The sequence below is a fragment of the Protopterus annectens genome, chromosome 10.part0 (genome assembly GCF_019279795.1).
Source record: "Protopterus annectens isolate FY-2018-M chromosome 10.part0, PAN1.0, whole genome shotgun sequence".
In the NCBI taxonomy this organism is placed as follows: Eukaryota; Metazoa; Chordata; order Ceratodontiformes; family Protopteridae; genus Protopterus; species Protopterus annectens.
In genome coordinates, this window is record NC_056744.1 from 89,620,374 (window position 1) to 89,640,341 (window position 19,968).

The following is a 19,968-nucleotide window of genomic DNA, read 5'->3' on the forward strand; positions in this document are numbered from 1 at the left end:
CCCCATTCCTGCGTCAGAATATGATTAAACTTCATGAAAATGGTATTGCTTCAGCCTTTAGTGTTTGCCAAGAGTCTGTATGTATATTGCTATATAGGTTCATAGGTAGGTACTAGACTATCTGCCCGAGGGCATTTATAAGCCTAGCTAGAGTGTGTCGGCTTTCGCCGCCCCATTGATTAATTAACTGATCCTCTGTCAAGCAGAGCCAATGAAGTGATCCCAGGGGTGTATTTTCTGTTACCCATCCACTCGTCAAGGTTTCTCTTGAAGAGTGTTATTGAAGGACTCTGCCTGATGTAATTTGGAATTTTGTTGCAAAGCATGGGGAGTCTCTGTGACAGGAATCTATCCCTCCAGCATGTTCTATTTATTGTTGTGGCGAGGTTTAGCTCACTAGAGCGCATGGCTCATAGTGACTTGGATTTCTTTAGGTGGAGCATGTCCATCAATTTTGAGTTGGACATGGCTTTGTAAGTCAGGCAGAGATCACCTCTGAGAAAGCGAAATGCCACTGAGTACAGCCGGAGTTTTTTCAGTCGGGCTGCATAGGGCATATGTTTGAGGCCAGTAATCCTCTTGGTGAGGTACTTTTGTGGTCTTTCCAGCTGTTGGAAGTATCTTGTGAGGTACATCCCAAATGGGGCATTGTACTCTATGATGGGTCTAATGAGTGACGAGTAGAGGGGCACTATAACCTCTTTATTTCTAGATGTGAACCCTTTAGTAATTGGGCCACATAGAAGGATTTCCTAACTACTTTGGCAATATGATTGTCAAAGGAGAGATTATAATCTACCTGGGTCCCCAGATCTCTTATTACCTCTTCTGTATTAAGGGGGCTGCCACCTATGTGGTAATTCGTGGGTGTTTTGTTTTTCCCAGACGGAATGACTATGCATTTTTTGGCATTTAGCTTGAGGCCATGACTTTGACACCAGCTGGCTGTCTCAGTAAGGCCCCTTTGGAGGATGTCCATGTCAGCCGGAGAGTCAATTATAGCTCCCAATTTGCAGTCATCGGCGAACTTGGTTAGCCATAGTCCTCCGGGTTTGCCTGTACTTCTGAGAAGTATATGCTGAACATTAGGGGTCCCAGGACCGAGCCTTGCGGGACACAACTTGTGACTGGTTTAGAGTCGGATCTGGAGCCCACTATTCTTACTATGTGAGCTCTGTCTGTAAGCCAGTTGGCAACCCATCTCGTGACGTAGGGGTGTATGTTCAGGCTGGTGAGTTTTTCTGCAATACCCGAGTGGAGAATGGTGTCGAAAGCCTTGGCGAGGTCAAGGTAGGCTGTGTGAACCACCTTTCCCTCATCTATGGCCTTGGTGACTGTCTTGAAGAAGTCAACGAGGTTTAGTAGGCATGATCTGCCCTTAATAAAGCCGAACTGGGTCGGGTCAAGTGTTTGGAGGTTCCCAATGTCTTTGTTAATTAGTTCCATGATGATGCGCTCCATATCCTTGCAGACCAGGCTAGTCAGGCTTATGGGGCTATAGTTACCAGGGTCAGTTGTGGTCCCTCCTTTGTGCAGAGGAATAACCATTGCTGTGCGCCATTCTATAGGCATGTAGCCTGTGGAGAGGCTGAGGTTGAACAGCGTGTATAGGTGGGGGGTTAGTTCATTTTGTAGTTCGTGCAAGACACAGCCTGGGACACCATCTGGTCCTACTGACGCTGTGTTTTTGGCTTTTGAAAGGGCTGTTTTCACCTGTGCATCTGTGATTTTTGGGACACTACACTTTTCCGGCATTGTTGTGGGCCCTTTTAGAGGTGAGAGGGGGATGAAGTTTGCACTGAATCTATCTGCCAGGATGTTGGCAATATCAGTAGGTTCAGTATATTTTGTGCTATTTTGCACTAGTTCAGTGCATATCTACGAGTTGCCATTTAGATTCTTAACATAGCTAAAGAAGGCTTTGTGATTATATTTTGAATCCTTGGCTATTTTTCTTTCGAAGTTAGCCTTGGATGATTTCATGAGGGACCTTAGTTTCTTACTGATACTGATCAGGGATGTCTTTCCTTCTTGGGATTTGCTTTTTTCTGAACTAGTTTCCTCCTTCTATTGTATAGCCTGTTTATTGCAGGGTCCACCAAACTGGTTTCCTTCTCTTAGAGGAGTGAGTCCTGGTTGTGCTAGGGATGGCACGATCCATGCATCCTTGTAGGTGCTCATAGAGTGCATTTGTAAAGGTTTCTGCATCTTGGGCAGCATTATCCTTTAGCATGGTGGCTGTGAAACTTACCACCTCTGTCTTAAGTAAGGCGAAGTTTGCTTTAGAAAAGTTTTTTACTGTGGTTTCCTTAGTTGGGGGTGGTGGTGGGGTGTGGACATCCAGAGTGATTAGTTTATATTCTGATCTAACCTGTGAGGGGTTGACCTCCGGTGTGGAACACCTGTCAACCATGTTGGTGATGACCAGGTCCAATATGTTTTTACTTTTGGTAGGGGAGTTTACCAGCTGATCCAGGGCATTTGAGTTGATGAATTCCAGGAAGCACTGGACCTGGGAATTTGTACTCGAGTAGTTTTCCCAGTGAATGGTAGGGTAATTGAAATCGCCCAATATCAGGGTGTTTGGTGGGACTTTCATGTTTTCCAGTGTCTGCAGAAAGGTGGAGTGGTGGTCCTGGGTCATGGAGGGTGATCTGTAGCAGGCCACAATTTTTATTGCAGATTTGCCCAATGTTAGTTGCACATGGATGATCTCAGAGGTATCATGCTGCGCCACTAACCTGGAGGTGTAGGTATCCTTGATGAATATGGATTCACCCCCTCCTTTTGTGTTTCGGTCTGTGTTTTGTGGCCGAAACGTGTGGTATGAGTTGTAGCCCGGTAGTGCTGGGGTGCTCTCTGGAGCCTTGAACCAGGTTTCAGTTACTGCACAGATGTTTACGTTCTCCATACTGAGGAGTGCTTTGAGCCCGTGCATTTTGAGAATTAAACTCCTGGCACTGAATAGCATAACCCTCAGTTTTTGTTAATTGTGCTGTTTACGGAGGTGGGTTTGACTTTTGAGCCTTGCCTAAAAATGGCACTATGGGGGGCAGCAAGACCCTTGGCCAGTATTCGAAAGCCTAGGGGTGACAGGTGCAAGCCATCTCTTGTGAAGAAATGCGGCTTGTTGAGCATGTCGTCCCAGGCTGACAGACATTGGATCCCCTTTGAATGACACCAGAAGCTTAGCCAATTGTTGAAATTGATAATTTTTTCTTTATACTGAGGTATCCTTCTTGGTGAGGGCAGGATGCTACTCAGGGTCAGGGTCATAACAGCCTGGGCTACATGATCAGAGAGTTCTTCCATGTCTCTTTTCATGTAGTCCAGGGAGGTACGTCTCAGGTCATTCACACCAACATGAACAATGACAGAGTCATATTTGTACTTGTTCTGGAGTGACCTGAGTGCTTGTGTTATGTGGCGGATTCTGGCTCCCGACAGGCAGCTAACAGTAACCTTCTGCTTGTCCAGCCTAGTGAGTGGGACGTCAGTGTGCCTGACTATAGAGTCATCTATCACTAGTGTGTTAGGTATGTTATTTCACCTTAAGGGCTGTGATTGTGCAGCACACTGATTTTGTGTTTTATGTGTTGTCTGGTTTGTGACGGGAAGTGCAGGTTGTTTGGGTGCCTGCTTTGGTGGACTCTGATGCTTTTGCAGGTTTTTATTTAGAGCCTCCGAGTATGATTTTGTGTATTTATGTGTATTTTTTGCCAGTGCTGTTTTAGTAGGTCTGTGTGCGGCTGGAGTTGTGGTGCAAGTGTTAACCTTCTTCTCTTGACTGTCTGTTCCAGTCTTGGGTGGAGACAGCTTAGCTTCCATTTTGGCTGTATAATTGCATTTCTCGCATACGTTAGTGTTTTTTGGTAGGAGGAGTGGGTTGTCTGTGTACATGAGGCAGTTGTAACATTGCCTCAGGATACACAGATTCACCAGCTGGACTGGCGAGTGCACCTGAAGTTGCCCTTTGGTCATGTCTGAATAGTAGGGTGAGCTGCTTAGTTTCTTGGTTGGTGAGGGGTGAATAAAGAGCCTTGCCCTGCTGGGCAATCAGTGTCAGGGTATATTAGTGCTTGCTAATAGGTCTGAGCAAGTGCTGGGCTGTAAGATGCTTTTTGAGTGCTTAGGTTGAGAGTTAGCCTAGTTTCAAGGGAAAAACTGAAGAGGAGACAGTGGAGCCGGGAATAATTTAACCGTAGCTAAGGGGCACAAAACTGTGCAAATGCAGTTTTTATAGTAGGGAAATAAAAGAGATAGAAATTAGCCCAAAATGGCCAATAAACTACTAACTTCTGGGCTGGAACCACTCCTCCAGGGACAGATAGGTTGCTCAAAGCTCCCCTCTCTCACAGGTGAACAGAGAAACTTCCTTCTATCCAAGTAAGGTATGGGCAACTCAGAAACTAGTATCACAGCCCTGAATTCAGCACTAGCCTGAAAACTGGACTATACTAGCTTAGAAAGGTGGGAAACAAGGAATTTTTTTTTTTGAAAAAATAAGGCAAAAACAGTAAAATACACTTAAAGCTTATATTTTTATTCGTAATAATCTTATTTTTGCTTTTATTCATTGCATTTGCAGAAGAGATTTCAGTGAAAATTTGCACTGTAGGGAAGGGATGTGAAGTGTAGCACAGCATGTTATCTATAATTTAGTTTCAAAATAAAAAAGGCAGCTTTTAAGACTAAACTTTTTTTCCCCTTCTAAATACTGTCCTGGCCTGCATTGAGTAATTTTTTTTTTGATTTGTTTGTAACAGCGATCCATGGATGGGACAGGACAAAAAGCAGCTATGTAGGTGAGGAAGCACACAAAATGAAAGAGATAATGACACTGAAGTATCCAATTGAGCATGGTATTGTCACCAACTGGGATGCTATGGAGAAAATTTGGCACCACACCTACAGTATGCTCATTGCTGCCCCAGAAGATCACCCTGTCCTGCTTACAGAAGTCCCTCAAAACCCTAAAGCCAACAGAGAAAAAATGACATAGGTATGTACACTTACTTGACAGTGGTCATTTTTTGTCAGGCACTTTTTAAGTATTTTAATTTACTTGCAGAATTATTATCTGCATTGGCAGTCTACATCAATAGTAAAGCAGCACTGCACATCTGTACATGTGACCTTGTTTCACCTGTATTCAAATTCTAATGGCGTACAAAGATACAGTAACGGTGCACTTTTTTGTATGTGCACCAGTTGCATATGTAAACTATGCAGTAAACTTTTCATTGTGAGCAATTTAATATGGTCTGGCTTAATGTAACACTGTACATAAGTGGACTGCATACCAGCAAATCATAATATATGGACCTCTTTGCTATACTAAAAACGTTCTAATCTTGTGTATCCCATTTTGTAGATCATGTTTGAAACGTTCAACACCCCATCGATGTATGTTGCTATTCAGGCTGTGTTGTCCCTGTTTGCCAATGGCAATACCACTGGTATTGTTATGGAGTCTGGTGATAGTGTTACCTACAGTGTGCCCGTCTGGGATGGTTATACCTTGTCTCATGCCGTCATACATTTAGACTTGGCTGGTTGTAACTTGACTGACTACCTACTGGAGAGCCTGACACAAAGAGACTGTAACAGCACCATAAGTATAGAAAGAGAAATAGTGAAAGACATTAAAGAAAAGCTGTGTTATGTTACCCTGGACTTTGCACAGGAGATGGCTGTTACTGCCTCATCTTCCTCACTGAAGACAAGTTATCATCTGCCTGATGGCTAGGTGATCAGCATTGGTAATGAGCAGTTCGGGTGCCCAGAAGCCTTATTCCAACCATACTTCCTGGGTAAGTATTTTTAAGTCCGGCAGACTTTCATTAAACCTTTAGGTTGTACACCTGTCTAAATTTAATACAGTAGAGACTGGATTATCAGAAACGTCGATTTTCAGAAACGTCAATTATCCAAACACAGCCTTCCAAAGATTTCTGGTAGGAAAAATCATAAAGTATGAATATGTAAACATTATACGTATTCGCTTCTGTATGCTTTTGAACTCGTAGCCCATTCATGTGTGAAAAATTTTCTTTATTGTCCACTGGAATTTCTGAATGGTTGAAAAGCGTATTCCCTATGTGCAGAAAAAACAAAGATTTTACAAGTTTTTTATCTGGTTCAATGTATGTTTGATTATCTGAATTACGGTAGGTCCCAATTAGTTTGGATAATCGACCCTCTACTGTTGCACTTAACATGAATGCAAGATCTACTTAAGTCTCTGTTGGCATTGTGTACTGTGTGAGAACTTCCTCTGTGACTGAATAATGCCTAATTTGTGCAACTCCTCCACTAACTTTGTCTTCCTGACTGATCATATTCAGTCTTTCTTTGCAGATCAGCAAACAAAATTATACAGAACTAAAAGTGCTCTGCTTAGAAATGTCATGTTACATTCACAGCACATAGGATTTTGTTTGCAAAGGAAGGCCTTCATAGTCATAGGATCATAATAAGTTTTATTTATTATTTATTTTTTTATTTTACATTTGTTGACCGGGCTAGTCTAACTGGATATATGTCCATTTTCATAGAGGCCCGGGGAGATAAGCTCCATGACACACAGATAATGTAAACGCAAAACAATATAAAATAACTTCAGTTGTGTATACAAGGACAAATTTGGATAATGCAGAAATAATAGAGAGAGGACAGAAGTCAATACAATGTGAAATGCATTCAATACAATATAAAATTCAAAATAACAAGTAGGTATATTACTTAATGTAGAAAAAAATGGAGGTATACAGGCTAATTCCATATACAAGTACAGAACAATAAAAGAGGCAGATTGATGTTCAGTAATAGTAAAAAATTAGTTTAGTAATAATTTTTTTTTTTTTTTTTTTTTTAACAAATAAGTATCCAGAGGGATGAAAATAATGAAATACAGAGTGAGAAAAGGTAAGGTATAGGATAGGCCGACTGTATTTGGGTAGAGTAGAGAATTAGTCAGGTTTAGTACAGAGGCATAACCAGTGTGTTTTGAGGAAAAGTTTCAGTCTGTTTTTGAAGAGTGATATAGAGGAAAGTGAGGAAAGTTCACTGGGTAGGAGATTCCAGAATTTTCCCACAGTGTTAGAGAAGAGAGAATCCCCAGCCCTGTTGTTAGATTTAGATGTGTTAATTAGAAGTTTCTGAGATGAACGTAAGGACTTTAGATTATTATAGGGGGTGATGATGGTGGATAGAGTAGGAGTATTGGAAGGTTGGTAAAGAGTCTTATGGGCAATGATTAGTTGGTGGTATTTGAGCAGATTCTGTAGTTCCAACCACTGAAGCTGCTTTAAATTAAAGCAATGGTGAGTTCTAAATGGGTTACCAGTAGCAAATATGGCTAAGTTATTGTATTAGATTTTCAGTTTATTGAGGTTATTCTTAGATAGATTAGTGAAAATGCTTGAGGCATACAGGAGTGTAGAGACTAGATGAGTTACTAGGCTATTGGCCCTGAGGCCCTTACAAGCCTAGCCAAGAATTTAGCCCATGTTCTGACAAGTTAGCGCCCAATGTCCCTGTCCAGCAGGGACATAGGTGGAATCCCAGGGGTGTATTTTCTGTTCCCCATCCAGTTATCTAGGTTGCGCTTAAAAAGGGTTATTGAGGTACTCTGCTTAATGTGGAGAGGGAGTCTATTCCACAAAAGGGAGAGTATCTGGGACACAAATTTGTCCCACCAACAAGTCCTACTGATGTCACAGACCAGGTTGAGATTGTGCATGCGGGTTACTTGAGTGGAGCTTGACTTGCAGATATGCAGCAGTCCCATCAAGGGGGGGTCTGAGATTGCTTTGTATGCCAGACAGAGGTCACCTCTGGGGAGTCTGAATGAGACTGAGAAGAGGGACAGGTCTTTTAGCCTATCTGTGTAGGGTACATGTTTGAGGCCCTGGATTCTCCTGGTGAGGAACCTCTGGTACTTCCAGCTGCTGCATGTGCTTTGTGAGGAATATGCCAAAAGGGGCATTGTACTCAATAATGGGTCTTACAACAGAAGAATGCAGGGATGTTATTACCTCCTTGTCCCTGGATGAGACACCCTTACTAATGAGGTGGGCCATGTAGAAAGCTTTCCATACCACAGAGGCAATATGGTGGTCAAAAGTCAGTTTGCTATCAACCTGGGTGCCCAAGTCCCTCAAGACTGATTGCGTGCTTAGGATCTTGTTCATAGGTTCATAGGTTCATACTAGGCTATCTGCCCAAGGGCATTTATAAGCCTAGCCCATAGTTATGTGGCTTTCGCCACCCCTTTAGTTTGAATAAAAACTATGCCTATCATTTTTCTGTGCCTCTGTCAAGCAGTGACACTGAAGTAATCCCTGGGGTATATCTGCGATCTCCCATCCATTGGTCAAGATTCCTCTTGAACAAGGCCAGCGAGGTGCTCTGCCTCACATGTACCGGGATTTTGTTCCACAGCATAGGGAGTCTCTGGGTGATGAATCTGTCCCTCCAGCACGTTCTATTTATAACCGTGTCAAGGTTTAAGTCTCCGCCCTTGTGGTTCTGAGGGATCTAGATTTTTGAGGTGAAGCATATTCATCAAATCTGGGTTTGACATGGCCTTATATGTCAGGCACAGGTCACCTCTGAGCAAGCGGTATGAGACTGAATAGAGCTGGAGTTCTTTCAGTCGGGCAGCATAAGACATATTTTTGAGACCCTTTATCCTTTTGGTGAGGAACTTTTGGGGCCTTTCAAGCTGCAGCAGGTGTCTGGTCAGATACATTCGAGCGGGCATTGTACTCAATCATAGGTCTAATGAGTGATGAGTACAGGGGACGATGACCTCCCTTGATCTAGATGTGAATCCCTTCATGATCAGGTGGGCGATATAGAAGGTTTTCCTAACTACTTTAGCAACATGAGTGTCAAGCGAAGGCTACTGTCAACTTGGGTCCCCAGATCCCTGATGACTTTTTCTGTGCTCAGTGGATTGCCACCTATATGGTAGCTAGGGGTAACCTTGTTTTTCCCAAAGGGTATGACTATGCATTTTTGGCGTTTAACTTCAGGCCATGGCTCTGGCACCAGTTATCCGTTTCTGTGAGGCCCTTCTGGAGGATATCTGTGTCAGATGTGTTTTCGACTATGGCCCAGTTTGCAGTCATCTGCAAACTTTGTCAGCCATAACCCTCCTGTGTTTGCTTGTACTTCAGAAAAGTAGATGCCGAACAAGAGTGGACCCAGGACTGAGCCCTGTGGGACACCACTTGTGACAGGCTTTGAGTCTGACATGGCTCCAGCAACTCTGACCCTGTGGGTTCTGTCACTTAGCCAGTTTGCAACCCATCTTGTGATGTATGGGTTTACATTCAAGCTGATGAGTTTTTCGATGATACCTGAGTGGGGTATTGTGTCGAAGGCCTTTGCCAGGTCGAGGTAGGCTGTATGGACTGGCTTTCCCTCATCAATGGCCTTGGTGACTGTCTCGAAAAAGTCAACCAAGTTTAAGAGGCAGGATCTGCCTTTGACAAAGCCAAACTGGGTTGGATCCAAAGTCTGCAAGTTCCTATGTCTTTATTTATAAGTTCCATTATGATCCTCTCCATGGCTTTGCAGATAAGGCTTGTCAAGCTAATGGGGTGGTAATTTCCAGGGTCTGTGGAGGCACCGCCCTTATGAAGTGGGACCACAGTCGCCGTGCGCCACTCCTTGGAGTACGTATCCTGAGGTGAGGCTAAGATTAAACAGCTGTCCTAACTGTGGGTTTAATTCCTCGTTGAGTTCATGAAGCACACAGCCGGGGACACCATCCGGTCCCATGGATGCTGTGTTTTTGCCTTAGTGAGGGCAGTTCTCACCTGGGCGTTGGAGATGTTTGGGGGCTACAATCCTCTGGAATAGATATCTCTCCTTTGGGGAGGGGAGAAGTTTGCACTGAACCTGTCAGCCAGTATGTTAGCAATGTGTGTAGGTTCAGTAATTTTCACATCATTTTGAACTAATTCTGAGCATATCTGGGAGTTTCCTCCTAGGTTTCTAACATAGCTAAAGAAGGCCTTATGATTGTCTTTAGAGTCCTTGGCGATTTTTCTCTTAAAATTTGCCTTGGATGATTTTATGAGAGCTCTTAGTTTTTTACTTATAATGATCAAAGGTGTCTTACCTTTCAAGGATTTTGCTCTATCTTGTAGTAGCTTCCTCCTTTTGTTGTAGAGCTTGTTTATGGCTGGGGTCCACCAGACTGGATGCTTGCCTTTGGTACAGACAGTCTTAGTTTTGTTTGGGATTGCCTGATCCATGCAGTCCTGTAGGTGCTGGTAGAAGGCATTTGTAAGTGATTCAGCGGTTTGAGTAATGTTTACCACTGGCTCAGGGGCCTTAAAGGAGACCACACTAGTTTTTAGAAGTGTGAAATCGGCTTTTGAGAAGTTTTTCACTGTGGTCTTTTTGTTTCAGGTGGGGGGATGAGGACCTCCAGCGAGATTAGTTTATGATCTGATCTCACCAGTGAGGGGTATACTTCGGTGTTGAACATTTTGATCCCATGTTCGTGATGATGAGATCAAGTATGTTTTCTCCTCTTGTGGGGATGGTGACTAGTTGTTCCATGGCATTTGAGTTTATGAACTCCAGGAATCTTTGGGTTAGAGTGTTCGGGCTTGAGTAGTGTTCCCAGTCTATATTAGGGTAGTTGAAGTCACCTAGTATGATGGTGTTTGGAGATACATTTATCCTCCAATGTTTTCAGGAAGGCCATGTGAGGTTCCTGAGTTTGAGAGGGTGTCCTGTAACATGCTACAAATTGCAGAGCAGTCTTGCCTATGGTTAATTGCACCTGGATGGTCTCCGATGCATCGTGCGTTGCCACCAACCTTGAGGTGTGGGTGTCCTTTATGAATATGGACACACCCCTCCTTTCTTGGTGTTGTCCGGATTTTCGGAGCGGAACGCAGGATATGAGGTGAAACCTGTTAGTGCTGGGGTGCTGTCAGGAGCCTTGAACCAGGTTTCTGTCACAGCACAGACATCGATGTTCTCCATATTGAGAAGGGTCTCGAGTGCGTGCATCTTGAGATTGAGACTTCTGGCATTGAGCAGCATTACCCTTAGTTTTTTCCTTTTGGTGTTCTAGGGTGGTAGGTTTAGAATTTGAGCCTTGCCTAAAAAGGCACTATGGGGGTGGCAAGAGCCTTTGCCAATATCCGGAAGCCCAGGGGTGACAGGTGCAAGCCGTCCCTTGCAAAGCAGCGTGGCTTGTCCAGCATGTCATTCCAGGCAGACAGACATTGGATCGCCTTTGAATGACACCAGAATTTAAGCCAATTATTAAAGCTGATCATCTTATCACTGTATTGTGGCATCATTCTAGGTGAAGGTAGGATACTGCTCAAGGTCAGGGTCATACCTGCCTGGGCTACATAATCAGAGAGCTCCTCGATGTCCCTTTTCATGTAGTCCAAGGAGGTACATCTCAGGTCGTTGACACCAGCGTGGACAATGACTGAGTCGTACTTGTACCTGCTGTTGAGAGACCTGAGTGCTTGCGTTATGTGGCGGATTCTAGTGCCCGACAGGCAGCTTACTGTGACCTTCTCCTTACTCAGTCTGGTGAGCGGGACGTCAGTGTGTCTGACTATGGAATCACCAATGACAAGTGTGTCTGGCATTTTGTTTGGCCTTAAGGGCTGTGACTGTTTGACACTCTGACTGTGTGGTCTATGTGTTGCATGTGTTGGGTCGTGAGGTGGTAGTTGTTTGGGTGTCTGCTTTGGTGGCCTCTGCTGTTTTGGTAAATTTTTGATCAGAGCCTCCGAGTATGTCTTTGTGTGAGTATGTGTATGATTTGAAGTTGTGATGGTACCATGTGTGACTGGGTATGTATTGTGTGTGGTTACCTTCTCCTCCTGTCTGGTCTTGCCAGTCCTATGTTGAGAGAGCTCAGCCTCCAGTTTGGCCATATAGTTGCATCTCTCGCATGTATTTGTGTTTTGTGGGAGAAGGAGAGGATTGTCTGTGTACATGAGGCAATTGTAACATTGCCTCAATATTCCCAGGTTCACCAGTTGAGCTGGAGAGGACACTAGCAACTGATCCCTCGACATACTAGAAGTAGTAGATAAAGAGACTTTCAAAGGACTCCGGGGAAGTGGGTTTTAGGCTGGTGGGGTACTATCTATAATAAGAGTGCTTTATCAAGGTGCAAGTACTGTAGGAGTAAGTGCTAGGCTTTACAGATAGAGAATAGTCTACTTGGGAATCAAGTAGAGATGAACTTTTCAGTTATAGGATATGCTGGTTAGATCAGCAGTACAGCTCGAGGAAGGTAGTTCTAAGGGAAAATTTGAAGAGTGGAATTTAGATGTCCCGAATAGTTTAACCGCCGCTGCTCTTGTGTGCAACAGTGGCAACTCCGCGCTAACGCGCGTTTAGCGTGTTTTATAGCAGGGGGCTGAAGGGAGCTAGGAATTGGCCCAAAACGACCAATGGACTACTAGTTTCTGGCTGAAACTTCACCAAATCGGACAAAAAGGCCGCTCAGTGCTTCCCACTCCCACTGGTAAGCAAAGAAACTTCCCTCCTTCCTAATAAGGCAATGGATCAGTAACAGGAACTAAAAACAAAGCCCAGTTATTAATGTAATAACTTGTGGGAATGTCACTTTCCCCAAAGGGGATGATGATGCATTTTTTGGCATTCAGCTTGAGGCCAAGTTTCTGGCACCAGTCAGTTGTTTGGCTGAGACCTTATTGGAGGATGTCCACATCACTAGGGGAATTGATGACAGCGACCAGTTTGCAGTCGTCTGCAAACATGGTCAGCCATATCCCACTGGTTTTGGCCTGCACCTCAGAAAAGTACATCCCAAACAACAGAGGGCCCAAGACTGATCCCTGGGGTACACAGCTCATTATGGGTCTACTGCTTGAGGTGGCTTCCCCTATTTTGACTAGGTGGGTTTTATCACTGAGCCAGTTTTCTACCCATCTGGTAACATACAGACTGATGCCTAGTTGAGACAGTTTATTATACCCAATAGGAAATAGTATCGAAGGCTTTAGCCAGATCAAGGTAGGTGGTGTGCACAGTCTTCCCCTTGTCCATGACTTTGGTGACTGTCTCAAAAAAGTCATCCAAATTTAACAGGCATGACCTCCCCTTGACAAAACCAAACTATGTGGGATCGAGTGTTTGGAGGTTGCCAATGTCCATGTTAATGAGGTCCATGATAATCCGCTCCATGGCCTTGCAGATAGGCGAGTTAGGCTGATGAGTCTATAATTTCCTGGATCTGTGAATGCTCCATCTTTGTGCAGAGGATGACAGTGGCTGTTCTTCAATCGGCTGGGATGAAGCCTGTGCTCAGGCTTTGGTTGAATAGGATGCCTAATAGTGCTAAGTTCCTGCCTGAGTTCATGTAGGATGCAGCCTGGGATGTTATCAGGTCCCATGGAGGCTGTATTTTTTGCCTTTGAGAGGGCAGTGATAACTTGTTCCCTAGAGATAAGGGGCGGGGGACAGGTGCTGGGGATGTCCTGATTTACTGATGGTGGGACAGAGGGGTGAAGTTTTCATTGAACCTTTCTGCCAGCAAGATGGCTATATCTACGGCGTTTGTGTATGTGGTGTCCTCGACCACCAGTTCTAAGCAGATCTGAGTGCTTCCTTTGAAATTGTGGACATATGTGAAGAAGGCCTTATGATTGTCTTTAGTAGATGTAGCCCATTTGGATTCGAAGTTTGCTTTGGAGGATTTCACTAGTGCTCGTATTTGCTTGTGCAGGCTAAGGAGAGATTGCTTCCAATTAGGCACCTACTCCTTCTTGGTCCTGGACAGCAATTTTTTTCCTTTTATTATAGAATTTATTTATTGCAGATGTCCACCAGAAAGGTTTACTCTTCCTTGAGGATTTTGTCCTGTCGGGTATTCCTGATTCCATGCAGCTATATAAATGCTCATATAGTACTTTTGCTGTAGGTTTGGACATATCTGCCAGTTCCTATGGAGGGGGGAGTGGGCTGTGAAGCTGTTTATACCTTCCCTCAGGAGGTTGTAATCAGCTTTGGAGAAGCTTTTTTTTGTTTGACCCTAGCTGGGGGGGGGGGTCTGCAGAGATGGTGACTTCGAAAGTGACCTCTTGGTGGTCGGATCTTACCAGAGAGGATGGCACTGTAGGTAAGCAGTACTGGTTACTCATGTTGGTTAATACTAAGTAAAAGATATTTTCACCTCTTGTGGGGGTGTCAACCAAAGGCATTTGCATTGATGAAATCAAGGAATCTCTGGGCATTTGTGTTTTGCCATGAGTAGTTCTTCTAATCTATGGTTGGACAGTTAAAGTCACACAGGATCAGAGTAAAGAGTTGAATCTTGATAGGTGGAGTGGGCATCTTGAGTCAAAGCTGTGGGCCTGTAGCTAGCTATGATTTGAATAGGGTTCTTGTCAATGCTTAACTGCACCTGGAGTGTCTCCTGTGGGTCATACTGTTTGACCAGTCTGGAGGTGTGTATGTCTTTTATATATATTGCAGCTCCACTTCCTTTTGCTTTGCTGCCCACAGTTTGGGGTCTGAATGTATGATAGGATGAGTAACCTGGTATGGCTGGGGTGCTCTCCACAGCTTTGAACTAGGTTTCTGTGACTGCACAAATGTCAGCATCTTCCAGGTGCAAGAATGCTTGCATTGAGTGAAGTTTCATGTTTAGACTCCTAGTGTTTAGCAGCATGACCTTTAATTTGCGTTTTGATGAAATTTTCATGTTGGTAGTTTTCACCTCATGGCATTGCCTAAAAAAGTCACTATGGGGGCAGCAAGATCCTTTGCCTAAAGTCCAAGGGAGACAGATACAGGCCATCTCTGGTAAAGCATTGTTGTTCTTCAGTCATGTCTTTCCAGGCTGTTAGGTACTGGATCCCCTTGGAATAACACTAGAAACTAAGCCAATTGTTAAAGTCAATCATTTTCTGTTTGTACTGAGGCATCATTCTGGGTGACAGTAGAATGCTGCTTAAGGCTAGGAACATACCTGCCTGGAACACATATTCACTGAGCTCAATCATGTCTCTCTTCATATAGTCCAAGAAGGTACATCTCAAGTCATTCACGCCAACATGGCCTATGACAGAGTCATAACAGTACCTGTTGTTGAGAGACTTGAATGCATGGGTGATATGGTAGATTCTGGCACCTAACAAACAACTAACCATGACTTTCTTCTTATCCAGCCTGGTGAAGGGCACTCATGATGGTGTCTCCTGTGACTAATATGTTGGGTTTATGATTAGGCCTTAGTGGCTGTGAGACAGAGGTGTGTGGAATATGTGTGGTGTGTGGTGTGGTGGGCAGTGGAGTTCGAGTGTGTTTTTGCTTCGGAGGTCTCTTTTGTTTGGGTATGTTTTTGTTGAGGACCTTTGCATATGTGGGTGTGTGGTGTTTGTGTTGACAACCTTCTCAGTGCCAGATATACTGGCTTGTGAGGGGGAGAGCATAGACTCTAGGCTCTTAATGTAATTGCATCTCTCACAAATTGTGTTTCTAAGTGGTAGTAGTAGAGGGTTGTCCATGTACATGAGGCAGTTGCTACACTGTCTCAGGATGCCCATATCAACCAGACTGGCAGGAGAAAATGTAGGAAATTGTCCACCCATATTTGTCAGAATCTGAGGGAGAGAAGCCAGAGAGAGCTAAGAGGGAAAAGGGTGGAAAATTTATGAGTAGTGCTACTAGGTGATCACGCAAGTGCTACTAAGGGAACATTTGTAGCTGGAATACCTCACAAAGGGTTAAAAACAGTGCAGCTGTGGTGTGTGACATGCAAACAAGCCCAAACCAGCTGAAACACAGGGTTTAAATACCACAAAAATAGAAGATTCTAGTAACACAGAAATCTAGCCAATCCTGCTAGTCCCTGCTTTCTTTACAATCAGCTTGTGCAAGACAAGGTCCAGGCAGCCCTGCTACTCTCTCCAGCAGAGGAGATAGGCCCCTACCAACACAAGATGGCTGCCAGAAACACAGAAGGCAAACACAAGATGGCTGCCAGAAACACAAAAGGCAAAAACAAACTGCTATGGATGCAGTAAACCTGTATCCAGACTATGCTACTCAATTCAAGGGTTAAGAACACAGTAAAACTCACAAAAAGAACAGATTAACCACTTACAGACAAAAGCAGAACTCACAGCATGTAAAAATACAGTTAAACAGTAATGAAATGCAGTAAAATGCAGGTAAACATTAATGAATTGCAGTAAATAGCAATAAATTGTAGTTAAACAGTAATGAAATACAGTTATCAGTAAATTCCTTTAAAACAGTGCAAATCTGATAAATTAGCTCACAATCACAACAATAAAAAAAGCTCAGATAAAGCAGCAATTCAGTAGAATACTGTCATCAATTTAATAAGGCTACCGACAAGCAGTAACAAATGTGGCAAACTAAATGCAGTTGAACACATAAGAACATGCAGCAAAATGACAACACATAAGAACATGCAGCAAAATGAAGTAGGAAGAGGCACAATTTTTTTAAGTAGAAAGTGAGGAGACAGAAGATAATTCAAGGTTAAGAAGCTAACGGGGTGGACCTTCACAACTGATCACACTGTGCTCAGTAGAATGAGCTGATGCAATGGGTGGACCTTCACAACTGATCTCACTGTACTTAGTAGGATGAGCTGATGCAATGGTACTGGGAGGAGTCTCCAACATCAAATTTATAGTAGAGGCAGGCAACTATAAAACCACCAAGCTTTAAGACCAAAACAGATGGGTGTGGATACAATATCAGAACAGAGTTAAGGAATGAATTCACTAAGCCTAAAAAACAGTTGCACAGTTTAAACAGATATGCAGCAAATATTGTTTTAGTTAATCAGAAGTGCAGAAAACAGTTGAAAATAAGCACTTATCTTTTATAGTCTCACAGCAATTTTTGGAAACAGCAGAGCAAGAGCATTAGGACTAACTCGCTGCAGTTTTGAGCAAACAAGCGCAAACTGGTTTAAACACTGGCTATTTAAGGCAGAGAAACAAGAACCAGCCAAATTATCCAATTAAAAAACAGAGTCTTGTAGCAGTAACTCTATTCAGGTCAGACCAAACTGAAATTCCCTCCCATGAAGAAACAGCTAGGCCTCTCTAGACAAAAGTCCAGAGATTTAGTGGTAATTAGGGTGAAATCTATCACATTAAGTAGTGTTACAAACTCCAAAAGCACTGCTTTTTGGAACAGTTTTCTTGCTTTGTGTTCATAAATGTATGGACATGTCTGGTTAGTACTGCTTTCACTTGGCTATGCCTAGTTCAGCAGTCCCAGGCCAGATTGGGCAGCCAAAACACTGGCTTATGGAATTTGACTGTACCATGTAAAATCCACATGCACTCAATGCGAAAGTGACTGCAGGTTTTCTTGATTAGACTTCGGGCCCAATTATGTCTAATCCCCAGTGAGAAATCTCTTCCTGTATGCTTTTGAAATGCATTTGTGCATGTGCCTGCACACACATATACATACAGAAAATAGTGAGAACTGCTTTATGTCAGCTCAGTTACCCTATATTTGGCATCTTTTTATTGCTGTGTAGATCTTGTACAACATGCCTTCAGTATCATCACATTTAGTTGCTGTACGTACTTATGTACTGCAACTTTCTTTCACCCTGTATCATTAAATCAATGCTTTAATACTGTGCTGTTTCCTTCTTTTTGTAAGGACCGGCTGGGCTCAATGAAAGGCTAGGTATTCTATTTGGATTGAGGGGATTGTTGAGGAAAGGCAGCAGAGCTCAGAAACTCTAATGCACTAGGAAATCCGCACACTGGGAAGAAAGTAATATCCCTCAACTTCCCAATTTCACTGACTGTAGACACTGTGCTGCTCAGAATAGTCTGTGCATATCAGCACACATATGCTGCAGTAATGTAACTATGGCACAGACTTTTAACTACTGTATAGTCTTCTGAGATGTTTAAATCCATGGTGTCTGCTTCTTTTCTGCTAAATTGTAATCAGATATGTATAGAATGTAACCCAATAACATTGGTGCTGTAGAGCAATATTAAACATTTGATGAGCTACTACCAGCTAGATGCTTTTTTCATTCTTTCTTTTGTAAAAAAAAACTGTTAGCATTTTTGATTCTTTTATTTTTTTAGCATTTATTATGCACAATATATAATTTTCTTGCATTAAACTACAGCTAAATCTGTTTTTTTCTCTTGATTTTACCTACATTTGAATGCACTGTGACTTGGTAGTCTGGGGCTGTTTTATTTCTTGCCTGTCATGCAGATTTTTTGAGGGGGATTGTGGGCCACTGCATGGGTGTTTGCTGCTATTATGTTACTGCTACTAATTCTCTTTCTTCCCTCAATAAGATGAGTAACTTGATTTTGTTTTATTTCACAGGTAGAGAATGTGCTGGAATTGATGAGATCATTTACACCTCCATTATGAAGTGTGATGTGGAGCTTCGTAAGGAGTTTTTTTATAACATGGTATTGGCTGGTGGCTCTACCATGTTCCCTGGCATTGCTGACCGGATGCTAAAAGAAATAACTGCTCTGACATCAAGTACAATGAAAATAAAGGTATATTGGGTAACTAAAGTAAACATTTCTTGCTATTAGTCCTGCTGCCAAAATTACACTTGGCTTTATATTTTTCAACAATTGCAACTGCGTGTCACATATTTCAACAAAGGAGAACATTTTGAGTGGCATGCTAGTGAGAGATTTACATAGGTATTTTTTTTTACACTTTTTGAGCATTAGGAAAGGGTCTATGTATGTCCACTTGCAGTGAACCTACTATAGTTTGGAATTAGCTATTAAAACATGAACTATTATTTTATTTTTACATTTGTTAACTGGATAAGTGCACGGTCTTACAATCCTTTCAGGTATGGCCCAAGCCATTTTGGCATGAGCTAACAAGAAATGTCATTGCAAATAAAAGGCAACATGCATTTTAACAGTAATTTAAATAACAAAAGTAGCATAATTAAAGAAATAAAGCATCCATAATGTGAGTAGCTAACAATACACATGTGCACCAACATGCATTTATGAAAGATTAAAAAAAATGAGGCAGCTATTGATCTAAGTTTATACTAAGGGCCAGATTTGGAATATGGTCAGAGCAGTCTGATCAGTGCTGAATAAACAGGAACAATGACCTTTTTGGATATGGATGAAATCCTATAGCAGTTAGTTGTGCTAAATAGGATTTCCTGACTCATTTGCCATGTAATGAGCAAAGGAGACAAAACTGGTGACCCATAGATCCCTGACTACCTTTTCATTTTTAAGGGTGTACGTTCTACATTGCATGGTGTCAGTAATTTCTGTTTTCTAAAAAAATAATACCATACTTTTAGCATTAAATTTAAGCTAATTTTCCAAACATTAGAATGTAGATATCTGACAGGCTTTTGACAATTACACCCAGTTTGCAATTATCTGCAAATTTTGTTAATCTAAGGCACTGGTCATCATTTTTGAGAATGGAGAAGTAGATGCCAATCAGGAAAGGACCCATCACAGACTTCTGGAGGACTCCTTCATATACTTTACTACTATCTGAAGAAGCACTTGCCACACAAACTGTGTGGGTTCTGTCTTTCAGTCAGCTGGCTAGTTGCCTAGCCATCTTACCATGTAAGGAGTTATTATAGGGATGTCAATTTCCTTACAATTCCATCATGAAGTATGGTACTGAATGCTTTTGCCAAATCAAGATAAGCTGTAGGAACAGAAGGATCACTACTGATAGCTTGTATAATCCTGTCAAATAAATTAAGGTTAAAGAGGCATACACTACCTTTGATGAAGCTAAATTGTTAGAGGTCAAGCCTAATGAGATTTTTAATATTATAATTAATGAGATTGGTTGTATCGTCCATGCCTTAACAGATCAGACTCATAAGGCTGATAGGTCTCTAATTTCTGGAGCAGTGGAAGAGCCACCCTTGTGGAGCAGCATAACAACAGA

General features: G+C 42.6%; 1 pseudogene; it reads left to right on the plus strand.

Moving 5' to 3' along the window:
- Nucleotides 1-19,968, plus strand: part of LOC122812971 — a 97,091-nt pseudogene that overhangs the window by 1,726 nt on the left and 75,397 nt on the right.